The sequence below is a fragment of the Vulpes vulpes genome, chromosome 6 (assembly GCF_048418805.1).
Source record: "Vulpes vulpes isolate BD-2025 chromosome 6, VulVul3, whole genome shotgun sequence".
Taxonomy (NCBI): Eukaryota; Metazoa; Chordata; class Mammalia; order Carnivora; family Canidae; genus Vulpes; species Vulpes vulpes.
Window position 1 is genome coordinate 127,516,724 of NC_132785.1, and position 16,271 is coordinate 127,532,994.

Here is a 16,271-nt window from a genome sequence, read left to right on the forward strand (position 1 = left end):
TTTCCTACATCACCCCGTGTCCTGGCTCCTGGGCCAGACTTCCCTACCCCCTGAACCCAGGCACCCCGACAGATGTGCCCTCACCTGCCCCCTGCACCCTGGGCCGACCCCCAGCATGCCTGCTTTGGGGCTGCCCCCTACTCCTGGTCCTCCCCATCCCCAGCATCCAGCTCCAGAGAAGGTCCCAAGCGGGATTCTCGGAGGCAGGGAAGACGCTAGGCAGGGCCAACGCTCTGCCGAATGGGCTCTGGCAATTTCAGTGCTATGATATTTGCATTTCTGTCCTCGTTTCCTCTTTGCTTTCCTCTGTTGCTTTTTAAAATTTATATTCAAGTTGGGTACCATACAGCGCATGATTAGTCTCAGAGGTAGAGGCCGGTGACTCATCAGTTGCATACAACACCCGGGGCTCATCACATCACGTGCCTTCCTTAATGTCCATCACCCAGTTACCCCGGCCCCCCACCCACCTCCCCTCCAGTAACTTCAGTTTGTTTCCTATGATTGAGTCTCTCATGGTTTGTCTCCTTCTCTGATTTCATCTTATTTTTCCTTCCCCTTCCCCTAGGATCCTCTGTTTTGTTTCTTAAATTTCACATATAATTGAGATCATGATAATTGTCTTCCTCTGATTGATTGATTTTGCTCAGCATCATAGCCTTGAGTTCTATCCATGTCATGGCAAATAGCAAGATTTCATTCTTTTTAGTGGCTGAGTAATATTCCATTGTGTGGATATATCTTTATTTATTTATTTATTTATTTATTTATCACATCTTCTTTATCCATTCATCTGTCGGTGGACATCTGGGCTCTTCCCACAGTTTGGCCATTGTGGGTATTGTTGCTGTACATACTGAGGTGCAGGTGCTCCCTCGGATCCCTACATTTGTGTCTTTGGGGTAAACACCTAGGAGTATAATTGCTAGGTCAAGAAATGCGCAGGAGACATTCACCCCCATTTGCTTTTTTACAGAATTAACGAAGAGTCTATGCCCTGTGCTCCCTTCTCTCCGGGCTGAGTGCGGCTTGACGAGATTCTGTTAAGGTGGCTCTGCCCCCAGAGCCAGGCTAGAGCTCCAAGTGGATGCTGTATCCCCAGGAGTCGATGGTGCGGATGGGAAGTGGGATTCAGGGGCCCGTGATGCTGGTCCTTGGAGGGGCCCCCAATTCACTGGGTTTCCCTATGGGGGATCAGTGGCCCACCCTGAGCGGAGGGCCGTGGGGGTGTCAGTGGTTGCAAGGGTGACCAGCCTGCACTCTCTCAGACAGCAGGACGGGCCACTTCGTGTCTGGGGTGCAGAGACAGCTGCGCACACCTGGAACTGAGCGTAATGAGCTCCTTGAAAACCCCATTGCCCGACACCCCCGTCTGATCAATACTGGTAAAAAAAGGAGCCTGGCTTGTTCCTGGCCCCTTCCCAGGCCGCCGGGACTGTCACAGCGTCCCGGGCGCAGCTCTGGAGCTGAAGGCCTCCCTGTAGCAGGGAGGAGTGCCAGCGATCACCCGACTCGGATTGCAAGCCCAGCCTCATTCATTCGCGCAGGAGCCACGGCTCCCTGCCTCTCCCCTCCCTGCGGCTGGAGTCCCACTTGGATCATCCACGTCCAGACCCAAGCGGCAGCCCCAAGACGGGACAGTGATGTCACTTCGCTCCCCCTTGTCCCAGCCTCCAGCCCCTGATGTGAACAGGTCCTCCAAGGTCTCTCCAGGGAGGTCTGAGGGACCGAGGAGGTGAAGGGCGGGACACAGCAATTCTTCCCAAGCAGCCAGGGAACTTTCTGGCACTGGTGATTATCGTAGGACAGCAAGACTCTGAGTAACGGGTGTGGACAGGCCATGAGGGCCAGTCATCAGAACAGGCTGTCTGCCCGTCAGGGAGAGGTGAAAGTGTCCCCTAAGGGCCGTACGAATGACTGGCGGCTTTATCCAGAAGCTTCTACCGGGAGCAGCACAGAGCGGGTCTGACGGGGAAGGTGGGGAGAGGACCAGGGCCAACGACAGGGAAAACAAAACCCAAACCCACACTAAGTCTTGTTTTTTATTTACCCGCGCGATTCCTGAGCTGAAAATTGCACAACCATATACGGTGTAACGGGTTCCCCGGCAGAAATATTGGTCGTAAACAGGCTCGCACTTTGCTCTCTCGATTGCAACGAAGTTCACCAGCGTGTCACACAGAGAAAAGGTAGCCTGGGCCACCGCAGTTAAATTTTTACCAAGCCACTTTTGGTAAACAGGGGACTTAGCCGAGTTTTATTTTTCTTTCCAGACCAGCAGCCTCAATATGTTTGTAGTATAACAAATAAAAGCGTTTTCTTGGAACCTCCAGGAAATTAATGGCTCATTTTTCCTGGCAGGCTGATGTGAGGGTACTCAATTACCTTACACTGATTAAAGACAAGCATTACTGCCTCTGGGCAAAGAGGAAAAGAAGAGAAAAAATGAAGCCTATTAGCAAGAGGGGCCAGTGATGTAAGTGATGCAGACAAGTTGGATCTGCTTTCCCACTGCCTGTTGTTTCCAGATGCCACAAAATGGGATGGGATGGAGCTGAGGCCACATCTTGCCATGAGGCCGCCTTCCGAGGGTTCTTGCGGGCAGATAAAAAGCCATCATTATTTACTAAGGACCCGCAATGCAGTCCAGGCTTTCATCCTTTATCCCATTTTCAAAATGCCCCATAAGGAAGGTGCTATGGAGATGGTTCTCGCAGCCCCAGGAACAGATTGGGAGAGCGGAGAGGCGGGAGGAGAACATGCACTCAGGCCTGGCCTGGGTATGATCCACAGCTGGGAAAACTTGGAGCTGGGTGCGGCTCAGAGGCACCCAGGCGACGGATGACTTAGTGGGTCCCCAGAGGTCTGGAGATAGGGGTAGATTCATGGTGGGATCGTGTCCAGGGGGATCATTAGCCCCTTATCTCCTACCCACTCCCCTGGCAAATACAGGCGCGCAGGCATGTGCACACACAAGCACACATGACTGTACACACAACGGGAGAGACCACAGGTAGCCCCCGGCTCCACCCAAGGGAAGAGGAGTCCCCAGCCCACCTCTAAGGCCCGCTCGGCCTCTCAGCAGCCTTGCCACATGCCATCAGTCTCACGGGGCCCTGGTGCAAGGAAAGGTCGCCCCGCATCCTTCCTGAGGTCCCTTCGCCTTCCCATGCAATGATTCTATTAACGCCGAGAGTGGGTTTTAAGCGCTAAATGGAGTACATGAAGGCTGAATATTTCTCGAGATTTAAAATGTCTCTCTGCTAATTGAAACTAATTCTCCAAACTGCACATTAAAAGCCCCAGGCTGGTTTTTCTATTTGATGGACCCTGACAAAGCAGCGCGCGGAGCTCTGCGGCCCCATTCGTCCTCCTGCTCCGTGGGCCCCGCTCCCCGGGCGCGCAGGCTGGTCCCCTCGCCTCCTCCTGCCCCCGCTCCAGCTTGGCAGACTAATGGCCATCATCATTATGATGAGTGTTTAACAGTGACGGGCGCTGCTCTCAACAGAATGCATTTCTTCCTCGGGAGAAGGGACATTTAAATCCTGCTGCCTGGCTAAGTGGGAGAGAGAAGAGCAGGGCCCCAGAGCCGGGCATGCAGGAGGCTCCTGGCAGCTGGAGGTGGCTGCAGGGGCACCAGGTCAGCGAGAGGGGAAAGGCAGAGAAGCACAAAAGTTTTGGGGTCCTGGGCTCGCCCTTCTGAAAGCAGCCCCTCCCTCCCTGGCTGGTTTTGAGTTTCCAGTCTTTAAGTAGATAAGCAGCAAAAGTCCACGAAATGGTATTTGCTGGCTCTTTATGCGGGCACTTATTGTGTTGAAATACACCGAACATAAAATTTACCACCTTGGCCATTTTAATTTTTATTTATTTATTTATTTATTTATTTATTTATTTATTTATTTGAGACAGAGAGAGAGAGAGAGAGAGAGAGAGAGGCAGAGACACAGGCAGAGGGAGAAGCAGGATCCTGCAAGGAGCCCGACGTGAGACTCGATCCCGGGTCTCCAGGATCATGCCCTGGACCGAAGGTGGCGCTAAACCACTGAGCCACCTGGGCTGCCCACCTTGGCCATTTTTAAATGGCATTTTTTCAGCGGCATTTAAGTGCATCCGCCCTCTTGTGCTACCATCACCACCATCCATCTCCAGAACTTTCTCATCTTCCCAAGTAGCAGCTCTCTCCCAATTAAACACTAACTCTGATCTTCCCTCCATGGGCCCAGGGAGCTCACCCAGCCAATAATACTCACCTCCCCCACTCCCCTCACCCCACTCCTGCCTCCTCCTTTCCCTCTCTCTCTCCAACCCCACAGCTCCTTCCCTCCTGAGACCTCCCTCTTTGTGCCCTTTGGCCCAAATCTGCATCATAAAAAAGCTTGAAACCCAGCTGTCAAATAGAGAACTTTCTCTTTGTTGGGGGGGGGGGATCCAGGGGGGTGGGGGTGGGGAAGACCGAAGGGGGGAGGGAGCCCCCAAGGTCAAAATTCTCTTTGAGTCCATTCCATTAAACACATGCTGGTCAGGACTCAGTAGCGATCTACATTTGGAAAACTATACAGCCCTGATTCCAGTTGGGAAAACCAAGGTAGGCACAGAAAGGGAAACAGCCTGTGCCAACTGAGAGCCAGGAGCCAACAGGGATGCAAGTCAAACCATCAGATGCCAGTCCCTGCTGTCATTTGACTTTCACTGCACTTTATATATGGCCAAGATGGGTCTGTCTCTTCCTTTCTTTTATAGGAAATTGAGGGTATGCACAAGGATTAAGAGAATGGCCAACAAACACTTGTGTGGCCACCACCCAGAATTGACAATTGGTAATATTTTGTCACAACTGCTTGACATTTTTATAAATGGAACAGAATATTAGATAATGCTGCCTTCTTGTCCTTACTCCCGGGCCATCATCTCCCAGTAGGTAACCTGAATTTCACCCTTCTGAATCGGGTGTGTTTTTCCAGTGTGCTGTTTTCATGTTTACACGGGCAGAATGAGATATCCACGAATAATTTGCAGTGTGTGTTTACACATTTTCTTGAATGATATTGCAAAGGAAGCTTGCTTTTTCCCTCAACATTATGTTTTTGAGATGGAACTTTGTTGATATGAGTGTGTGTGTGTGTGTGTGTGTGTGCATACTTACGTTGTTTCCAATTTATTTTCCTATTACAAACAATGCTGCAATTATGCACAAGCTTCTCTAGGTAATAGATTTAGAATGGGAATTGCTGAGTCTTTGCGAACATGCATTTCCAATTCCAATTTTGCTTTGGATATTGACAAATTGCTTTCCAAAGTGGTTGAATTAATCTATGCTCCTACCAGCAGAGTATGAGAATTCCTTTTATGCCTTGTATTCACTAAGTCTTAATATTGTCAGCCTTTTAAAGTTTTTGTCAACCTGATTAGTATGAAATGTTCTCTTGTTTGTTTTAAATCATACTCCTCTGATGTTTAGGAAGGCTAAGCATATATGCCCTAATAATTTTTATTTTCTCCTGTAAATTGTTTATTCTATCAACGAAACACAATAGAGGACCCAGAAAAAGACCCACGTAAATTATGTCAAATGATCTCTGACAGAGAAGCAAAGGCAATACAATGAACCAAAAACAGTTTTTTCAGGAAATGGAGCTGGGACAGCTGGACGTCCACAAGCAAAACAATCAATCTGGATGCAGAACTTACACACTTTGCAAAAATTAACTCACAATGGGTCATAGACCTAAATGTAAACACAAAACTATAAAACTCCTAGACAATAGCACAGGAGAAGACCTAGGTGGCTTTGGTTACGAAGATAAGTTTTAGATACAACACCAAAAGTACAATCCTTGAAAGAAATCATTGATGAGCTGGACTTCATTAAAATTAAAAACTTCTGCTCTGCTAAAAAACAATGTTAAGAGAATGAGAAAACAAGCCACAGACTTGGAGAAAATATTTGCAAAACATGTATCTGATAAAGGGCTTATATCCAAAATAAAAAAGAGCTCTTAAAACCCAACAAAAAGAAAACAAACAGTGTCATTAAAAGATGGGCTGAACGCCTTGACAGGCTCCTCACCAGGGAAGACGTACGGGTGTGAAATAAACATGTGAAAAGATGCTCCACGTCAAATGCCATCAGGGAAATGAGATACCACTACACACTTATTAGACGGCCAAAATCTAGAACATTGACAATACCAAATGCTGGTTGAGGATATGGAGCAACAAGAACTTTCATTCACTGCTGATGAAAACCCAAAATGGCACAGTCATTTTGGAAATTCGTTGGACGCTTCTTACAAAACTAAATATGATTTTACTATGTGATCCAGCAATCATGGCTTCCTGGTACTTACCCAAAGGAGAAAAAAGTTTTATATCTGCACAAAAACCCTGCACGGAGAAGTTTACAGCAGCTTTATTCATAATTCCAAAACTCTGGAGCAACCAAGATGGCCTGCAGTAGGTGAATGGCTGAATAAACTGGGTACAACCAGACAATGAAATATTATTCTGTGCTATTATTCTGTACTACAATATACAGGATGGCAACAAATAGCAATATTACATAATTAAATTTAAACATCAATGATCTAAATGCACTGATTCCAAGCAAAGATTGTCAGATTGGATAAAAAAAGTAAGAATTGAGACTTCCAATTTCAGTTCTGACATGTAAGTGCTTGCAAGTAATCACTCCTATCCTTATTTTTAAAAAAAAGAAAAAAGAAAAAAAGGAAGAAAAAGAAAAAAAGAGAGAAAATATAAAAAATGGGCTAATGACCCACAAAAAGACGCCAAGGAAACTTCAGCGCCTATTACCAAGTGAAAGAAACCAATCTGGGAAGGCTGCATCCTGTATGATTCCAACTCTATGATATTCTGGAAAAGGCAAAAGTATGAAGACAATAAAATATCAGTGGTTCTGGGGCTTGGGGCAGGAGGGATGAATAGGAGGAACACAGGATTTTTGGACAGTGAAAATACTCTTTATGATGCCATAATAATGGATTTATGTCATTATACATCCGTCTCAACCCATCAACAGTACAACATCAAGAGTGAACCCCACGGTATACTATGGACTTTGGATGATCATGATGCATCAGTGCAGGTTCATCAATTGTAACAAATATTCTACTCTGGTGGGGGATGTTGATAATGACCTAAATGTAAACACAAAACTATAAAACTCCTAGACAATAGCACAGGAGAAGACCTAGGTGGCTTTGGTTACGAAGATAAGCTATGCATGTGCGAGAGCAGAGGTTATATGAAAAATCTCTGTACCTTCCTCTTAATTTTGCTGTGGACCTAAAACATCTCTAAAAGACAAAGTTTAAAAAGAATCACTGATTGCTTAAAGCAAAATTGGTAATACTTTGTAGAGTCTCTAATGTGTAGAAATAATATGTAGGACAATAGTAACACAAAATACATGTGGGAGAAATAGAAACATACAGTTTATATTTTTTTGCTGAATACATGAATCGATACATCCTTTGAAGATAGACTATAATAAATTAATTGTGCATATCATAAACTCTAGGTGAACCTTAAAAGAAGTAAAGAGGTACAGCTAATAAGCCTATAAGTGAGATAAAAAGAAATGCTAAAATTATTCAACCCAGAAGAATGCAGAAAAATGGAAAAAGGAACAAAGAATATACAGGATGGCAACAAATAGCAATATTACATAATTAAATTTAAAACATAAATGGTCTAAATGCACTGATTCAAAGCAAAGATTGTCAGACTGGATAAAAAAAGTAAGAATCGAGACTTCCAATTTCAGCTCTGACATGTAAGTGCTTGCAAGTAATCACTCCTATCCTTACTTTAAAAAAAAAAAAAAAAAGGAAGAAGAAGAAAAAGAAAAAAAAGAGAAAAGAACAAAGTGAAAATCAATGTCTTTTGTTGGATCCATCATCCATCAGAGAATTGAGGTCACAGGGCAAACTACCACCTGAAAATGGGGGAGACAGGAGACACAGTCACAGCTGAGATCCGCTTTCCTGAGGAGCAGAAGCCACTGCAGCCATAAGCCGGGAGGCATACTTAAGTGGTAATTGTGACAAATTGCCTGAGATTGAGTGTGGACAAGCATAAGAATGGGAAATGGCAGGGGGAGGCACAATCGAGTGGATTTTATCTCCAGTCCCACCAGGTTCTCACCTTGAAGAGCCAAGAAAAATCCCCTCCTGTTTTCAGGCTGGGAGAGGGGAAAATGAACCCTTTGAAATACTCTCAGGGCATCTCCATAACAAAGGTCTACTCAGCAGGAGAAATGACCTTATCAGAACTGTGTCTGGGTTAGGATGCAGGGCAATAGCCCCCTCTAGCCTTCCCGTCTCACTGAAGTCCAGGAGAAGGGGAAAAAAGCCAAGAAACATATGTGAGGGTCACAGGCCAGGGACACAGGTCCACTAAAATTTAATCACGAGATTACAGAATGCTCTCCCTCTCCCTTCTCCACACCTCACCACCACAGCAACGGGTATCATGCCAGTGGATGACAGCCTACAGAGCTGCAAGGCACAAACCCTACTTAGGAAGCAGTCCTTGGAGAATACCAAAGACTACATGAAAAATAAAGAAGAATTTGAAGCCTTTGGAACTTACATCTACAGCAAACACAGCTCAACTCCTGGCCAGATTAACATAAACCCTCACACTAAAAGCTTATTCACCTCAGTTATTATTATCAGATACATCATGTTGGGTTTTCGACAAAATAATTATAAGGCATTCTAAAAAGAAAGAAAAAATAAGACCAAACTATATGCTGTCTGCAAGAAACCTAGTTTAAGTACAGTCACCAAGGATGGAAAAAGAGATATTATGCAAACACTAATAATAAGAAAACTGGGTGTCCATGTCAATAGGAGACGTAGTAGACTTCAGAGCAAGGGATAGCCCTAGAGGAAAGAGGGACATTTTTTTAAAGATTTATTTATTCATGAGAGACACACAGAGAGAGGCAGAGGGAGAAGCAGGCTCTTTGCAGAGACCCTGATGTGGGACTTGATCCCAGGACCCCGGGATCATGACCTGAACTGAAGGCAGACGCTCAACCACTGAGCCACCCAGGCACCTCAGGAGGGACATCCTATAATGATAAAATGCTCATTTCATCAATATGACACGACAAAACAAAAATATGTACACTTCTAATAACAGAGTGTCAAAATAAGTGAGCAAAAACACTAAGGAGACTGGAAAGAGAAGTGAAAATGCACAATTATTTTATATTTCCATATTTCTCTCTCAGTAATTGGGAGGAAAAGTACACAGAAAATCACTAAGCAGCAAGGATAAGAATCACACTGCACTACTCAACAGAAATAATACAAGCACGAAGAGAGTGAAATACTTAAGGTGTAGAAAGAAAGAAATCCACCAGTCGAGAATTCTGTGTCCAGTGAAGTTGTCCTTCAAAAGTGAAGTAGAAACACCTTCTCAGACAAAAATTGAGAGAATTTGTTGCTATAAGACCTATCCTGAAAGAAATGTTCAAAAAGTTCTTCAGAGAAGGAAAAGGATGTAGATCAGGAACTTGACTCTACAAAAAAAAAAAAAAAAAAAAAAAAGCATAAAGAAAGGAATAAAACAAGGTAAAATAAAAGTATTTTTGTTATTCTTAATTGAACTAACAACAGTTTGTTCAAAATAATAGCAACAATGTATTCAGTGATTATACTTATGAAAAAGTGAAGTTAATGGCAGAAATATTAGAAGGGAAAAGATTTGTGATTGAGAATACTCTGCTAACAAATACTTGCTCTCCTCCATACACAGTATTGTGTTATTTGGAAAATGGACTTTGGCTAGTTGCAAATGCATTTTGTAAACTCTGGGATAGTCACTAAAAGAGTAAAAGAGGAAGAAAGAAATATAATTAATATGCAAAGAGGGAAGAAAATGGAATCATGAAATGCTCAGTTAAAACTACAGAATTCAAGAAAAAGACTGGAAGACAAAAAGAAACACAGAGCAAGGACGATGAGTAGGAAACAGGAACAAACATGATAGCTAATAGTCCGGTTGCTATGGTCTGCATGTTTGTGTCCCCCTAAAATCCATATGTTGAATTCCTTCCTAAGCCTCAGAGATGATGGTATTAGGAGATGGGTCTTTGAGAAGTGCTCAGATCATGAGGATGGAGCCCCATGAGTGGGATTAGTGCTCTTATGAAACAGACTCCAGAGGGATCTGTAGCCCCTTTCATTGTGCATGGGCATGGTGATAAGGGGCTGGCTGTGAACCAGGAAGACAGCCCTCAACGGAACCCAAACAGGCTGACACCAGATTTCAGACTTCCAGCCTCCAGAAATGAGAGCAATACATTCCCGTTGTTTATAAATCACCCAGTCTGTGGTATTTTGTTACAGCAGTCCGTACAGACTAAGACCTATATCGATAATCATTTTAAACCTGGATGGTCTGAATGCAATATAATTAAAAGACCGCGAGGGGTACAATGGATAAACCCAAGTTCCACTATAAGCTGTCTACAAGGAACACACTTTAAATATTAAGACTCAGACAGATTAAAAGCGAAGGGATAGAGAAAGTTGCACAATGCTAACACTTCAAAGGAAAGCTGAAGGAACTATATTGGTTTCAGACATAACGGACTTCAGAGCAAGGAAATGATCAGAGATTTTTAAGAAGGGGCATCGGATAATGATATCAAGGTCAATTCTCCAAGAATATGTAGCAATCCTTGATGTGTATGCACTTAGAAAATGGAGTGTCAAAATATATAAAGCCAAATCTGCTAAAACTACAAGACGAAATAGATTAATTCACTATTAAGTTGGAGACTTTAACACCATTTTACCAGTAATGGACAGATGGAACGGACAGAAAGGCAGCAAGGACATAGTTGAACTGAAGTAGTGCCATCAGTCAACTGGATCTAACTGATATCTACAGAATACTTCATCCCACATTCTTTTCATGAGATACTCACCAGTCTACAAATAGACCAAAATCCATTTCATAAAACATACCTCAGCAAATTTAAATGAATAAAAATAATACCATACGCTCTCAGACCACAGTGGGATTAAACAAGAAACCAATAACAGAAAGACACTGGAAACCACCACCCCCCCCCAAATACCTGGAGATTAAACAATACACTTCTGAATAACACATGAGGCAAAGAAGCCTCAAGAGATGTCAGTAAATATTTTGAACTAAATTAAAATGAAAATACAGCTTATCAGAATTTGTGGGATGCAGCAAAAGCAGTGACTAGAGGGAACGTTTTAGCATAGAATGTATATATTAGAAAAGAAAATCCAAAATCACTAATTTCAGTTTTCACCTTAGAAACTAGAAAAAGAATAAGTCAAATCCACAGTAAGCAGTAGAAAAGAAATAAGATTAAAACTAGGGCAGAAATCAGTAAAATTGAAAACAGGAAATCAGTAGAGAAAATCAACAAAACCAAAATTTGCTTCTTTGAAAAGATCAATAAAATTCATTAAACTCTAGCTAACCTAATTAAGAAAAAGAAAGAAGATACAAATGACTAACATCAGAAATGAAATAGAGGTAGGCCATCACTATTGATTCCATGAACATTAAAGGGATAATGAATATTACGAAAAACCCTATTCTCACAAATTTGGTAACCTAGATCAAACAGACGCTTCCTTGAATATACATTTTACCAAAACTCATACAAGTAGCAATAGATAAACTCAGTAGGCTTGTATCTATGAAAGAAAAGTCATCAGTAAATAATAATCTTCAAAACAGGAAATGTCAGGTCCAGATGAGTTCACTGATGAATTCTACCAAACAATTAAGGAAGAAATTATACCAGTTCTCTACTATGTCTTCCAGAAAGCAGAAACAGAAGGAATACTTCCTAACTTCTCAGTTCTATGAGACCAGTATTACCCTGATACAAAAACCAGAGAAAGATATGATTACCAAAAAAGAAAACTACAGAGCAATACAAATCATGAACATAGATAGGAAAATCCTCAATAAAATGGCAGCGAATCAAATCCAACAATGTATAAAAAGACTTATACAGCATGACCAGCTGGGATTTATTCCAGAATGCAATACGGGTTCAGTATTTGAAAATCAATTAATGTAATTCCATCGCATCAACAGGCTAAAGAAGACAAATCTTATGATTATATCAGTAGATGCAGAAAAACCATTGGGAAAAAATCCAACACTCATTCATGATAAAAATTCTCAGTGAGCTAGGAATAGAAGGGAACTTCTTTATGTTAGCTCTTCATTTTTTAACAAGCACCAAAAATGAAGAGCTAACATACTTACTGGTGAAAAACTAGAAGTTTTCCTGCTAAGATGAAGCACAAGTCAAGGATATCTTCCTCTCATCACTCCCTTACAATGCTGTACTAGGAGTCTTAGCTAATATAATAAGACAAGAAAAGGAAATAAAAGGGTCATAAAGTAGGAAGGAAGAAATAAAACTTTATTTGAAGATGACATGATTATGTATGTAAAAAGTCTGAAGGAATCAACACAAGCCTTTTGGAACTAACAAACAACTATAGCAAGTTTAATTAATATGCAAAAAAATATTGCTTTATTGTATGCCAGTAATGAACAACTGGAATTTGATATTAAAAACCCAATACTATTTACATTAGCACAAAAAAAAAAAAAGAGGAATACTTAGGTATAAATCCAACAAAATATTTTGAAGATCTATATGAGGAAAGCAGCAAAACTCTAATGAAAGAAGTAAAAGATCTAAATAAATGGAGGACTACTGCACGTTCACGGATAGAAAGACAATATTGTTAAATTGTCGATTCTTTACAACTTGATCTTTAGATGAGACACAATTCCCAGCAAGTTATTTTGTGAATATTAACAATTTAATTCTAAAGAAAATATGTAGAAGCAAAAGACTCAGACTAGCCAACTCAATATTTAAGGAGAACAAAGTCAGGGGACTTCAATACCTATCATAAAGCTGTACTACTCAGGATAGTACGGCGTGGTGAAAGAACAGACAAATAGGATAATGGAACAGAATAGAGAGCCCAGAAATAGACCCCACAAATGCAGTTAACTGATTTTTTTAGATTTTATTTATTTATTCATGAGAGACACAGAGAGGCAGAGACATAGGCAGAGGGAGAAGCAGGCTCCCTGTGGGGACCCCGATGCAGGACTCAATCCCAGGACCCCAGCATCATGGCCTGAGTCAAAGGCAGGCACTCAACCACTGAACCACCCATGTGTCCCTGCAGTTAACTGATTTTGGACAAAGGAGCAAAGATAATTCAATGGAGAAAAATGGTCTTTTCAGCAAATGGTGCTGGAACAACTGGGCATCTTCACACAAACAAATAAACCTACATACAGACTTACATCCTTCACAAAAAATAACTCAAGATGGGGGCACCTGGGTGGCTGAGTGGTTCAGTGTCTACCTTTGGCTCAGAGCATAATCCCGGGGTCCTGGGATTGAGTTCCACATTGGGTTCCCTGCAGGGATCCTGTTTCTCCCTCTGCCTATGTCTCTGCCTCCCTGTGTCTTTCACGAATAAATAAATAAAATCTTAAAAAAAAACTTAATATGGATCACAGACCTAAATGTAAACCACAAAAGTATAAGATTTCCAGGAGATAATACAAACGTCCTTGGGTAAGGTGATGACCTTTTGGATACAATATTAAAGCACAAGCCATGAAAGAAAAATACCCATAAGTTGGACTTAACTAAAATGAAAAAACTCCTGGTCTATGAGAGACACCACGAAGAGATAAAAAGATGAGCTACAGACTGGGAGAAAATATTTTCAAAATGGTTATCTAGTAAAGAACTTGTATCCAAAATATACAGAGAACTTTTAAAATCAACCATAAAAAACCAAACAACTCAATTAAAAATGGGCAAGAGATCTGAACAGACACCTCCCCAAAGAAGATATACAAAGAGGAATGGATAAACTGTAGTATATCCAGAGAATGGAATATTATTCCTCAATTTTAAAAAATGAGTAAGAGAGTAAAATCCTCAGTCCTCATCACAAAAAAAGAATTGTTTTGCTTTATTCTTTTCTTTTTATTGTATCTCTACGAGAAGATGGATGTTAGCTGAACATACTGTGGTAGTCATTTCTCAATGTAAGTAAATTGAACCATCATGCTGCATGCCCTGAACTCACTGAGTGATGCATGCCAATTATTTCTCAATAAAACTAGAGGAAAAAAAAAAAAGAAATGAGCTATCAAGCCATAAAAAGACGCGGCGGAACCGTAAATGAGTATTGCTAAGTGAGTGAAGCCAATCTGGAAAGGCTACATACTGTATGATTCCAACTATATGACATTCTGGAAAAGGCAAAAATATGGAGAGAGTAAAAGGATCAGCTGTTGCCGGGGTTGGTGGGGGGAGAGGAGGGATGAGTAGGTGAAGCACAGCATTTCCAGGACATTGAAAACTATTCTGTACGACACCGTGATGGTGGCCACGTGCCATTATGCACTTGTCAAGACCCATAGAATGTACAACACTAAGAGTGAACCCTCATGTTAACTATGGACTTTGCTTCATCACAATGTACTAAGACTGGCTCGTCGGTTGTAAGTGATGCACCACGCTGATGCAATATGGGAATCATAGGGAAACTGTGTGCCAGATAGAGGGAGTATATGGGAACTCTACTTTCCAATTAATTTATCTGTAAATTCAAAACTGCTCTAAAAATATCCAGTCTATTAATTAAAGTAAAAAATCTTAAAGGTTCATCCCCAGCCCAGGGCCTGGCACAGCCTCAGCCCAGCCTGATTCAAGTTATCTGACATCCATGGTGGCCACACAGACAGAGGGTCCTCACTGTATGTGACCATCCCTGAAGGATGGCTCCCACCTGCCCCTGCCCTCGGGGTGTCCAGGGAGTCGTGACAGGTATCAGGCTAGAGGTGATAGCCCCAACCCGGTTCTCCCTGGACTCTGCCTCCTGGAACACCTCCCTCTTGACACCTTTTCCCCTCTAGGCTGGCTTCTTTCTTCTAGAAAACATGTTTCCATGTCTCTGTGGTTCTTCCTTAGTGGTTCCTGTGGTCAGATCTTCCTGCTTGCCTGTCCCAGGCCTGTAGAAAGGATTCGGGGCTGCTGGTCTGTAGCTGGGGAGGGTGAGAAATCTCACCCTGTCCTCGACCACTGCACACCTGCTCCCCTCATCCCCGTCTCCCCCTGCCCAGGTGGCTGAAGCAGGGGCGGTGGTCTCACATCAGCACCAGCACTTTGTCTTTAATCATGTCCACGTGCAAGTGTGCACATCCTTGTGTGAAGGTGTGTTGTCCATACCCAGAGCGTGTACCCTTTTGTCTTCCTGTGTGTCCACAGGGAGGACGTGTGAGAGTCAAAGTGCTTGTGTGGTGTCTTTCCTTTGATCCTGGGTGCGCCTGTACATGAGTCTGTGAGTGGCCTCCGGAGCCTGGTCTCAGCTCTATTCTTGTTGCTTTCTAAAATTTAGGACTAACAAGCTAATTTTATAAATGGATGAAAGATTTTCACAGGCCATTAACAAGAGAAGATATATACATGGCTAATAAGCAACATGAAAAGACCCTCAACATCATGAGTCCTAGGTGAAACACAAGTAAAAACCCCAATGAGCTGCTACTACATAATACTACATCTTGGAAAGATGGACAAGCTGGAACCATCAGAACCAAACCAACCAAACAAACAAACAAACAAAAATGTCCGCGCTATTGTACATGTAAGATAGTATAAGCAGCTCAGAAAGCAATTTGATCATTTTTTCATGGTTAAATACACACTTACCCTATGACCTAGAAATTCCATGTACAGACATTTGCCCAAGAGAAAGAGAAATATATGTCTGCAAAGTAATTTAGACACAAATATTTGAAGTATATTCATTCATAATAGTCCAAAACTTGAAACAACCCAAATGTCCATTCACGGATGAATAGATAAACAAATTATAGTGTATCCATGCTTGGAATACACTTAGCAATAAGATGAAAAATAGCGATACTCACAGTGACATGGGTGTATACCAAAAATATTTTGCTCAATGTAATAAGCCAAGCTGAAAGCATATATAACATATGATTCCATCTTTGCACAAAGAGCAGTTGAGTGGCTGTCATGGCAAGAGGTGGAGGGGACATAAAAGACCTATGGAGGGAAAGTATTATGTCTTGATTGTGGCAGTAGCTACCACAAGTCACATTTGTCAAACCTCACGGACCTATACATTAATATCTTTGATTAATAAAAATTTCAGACC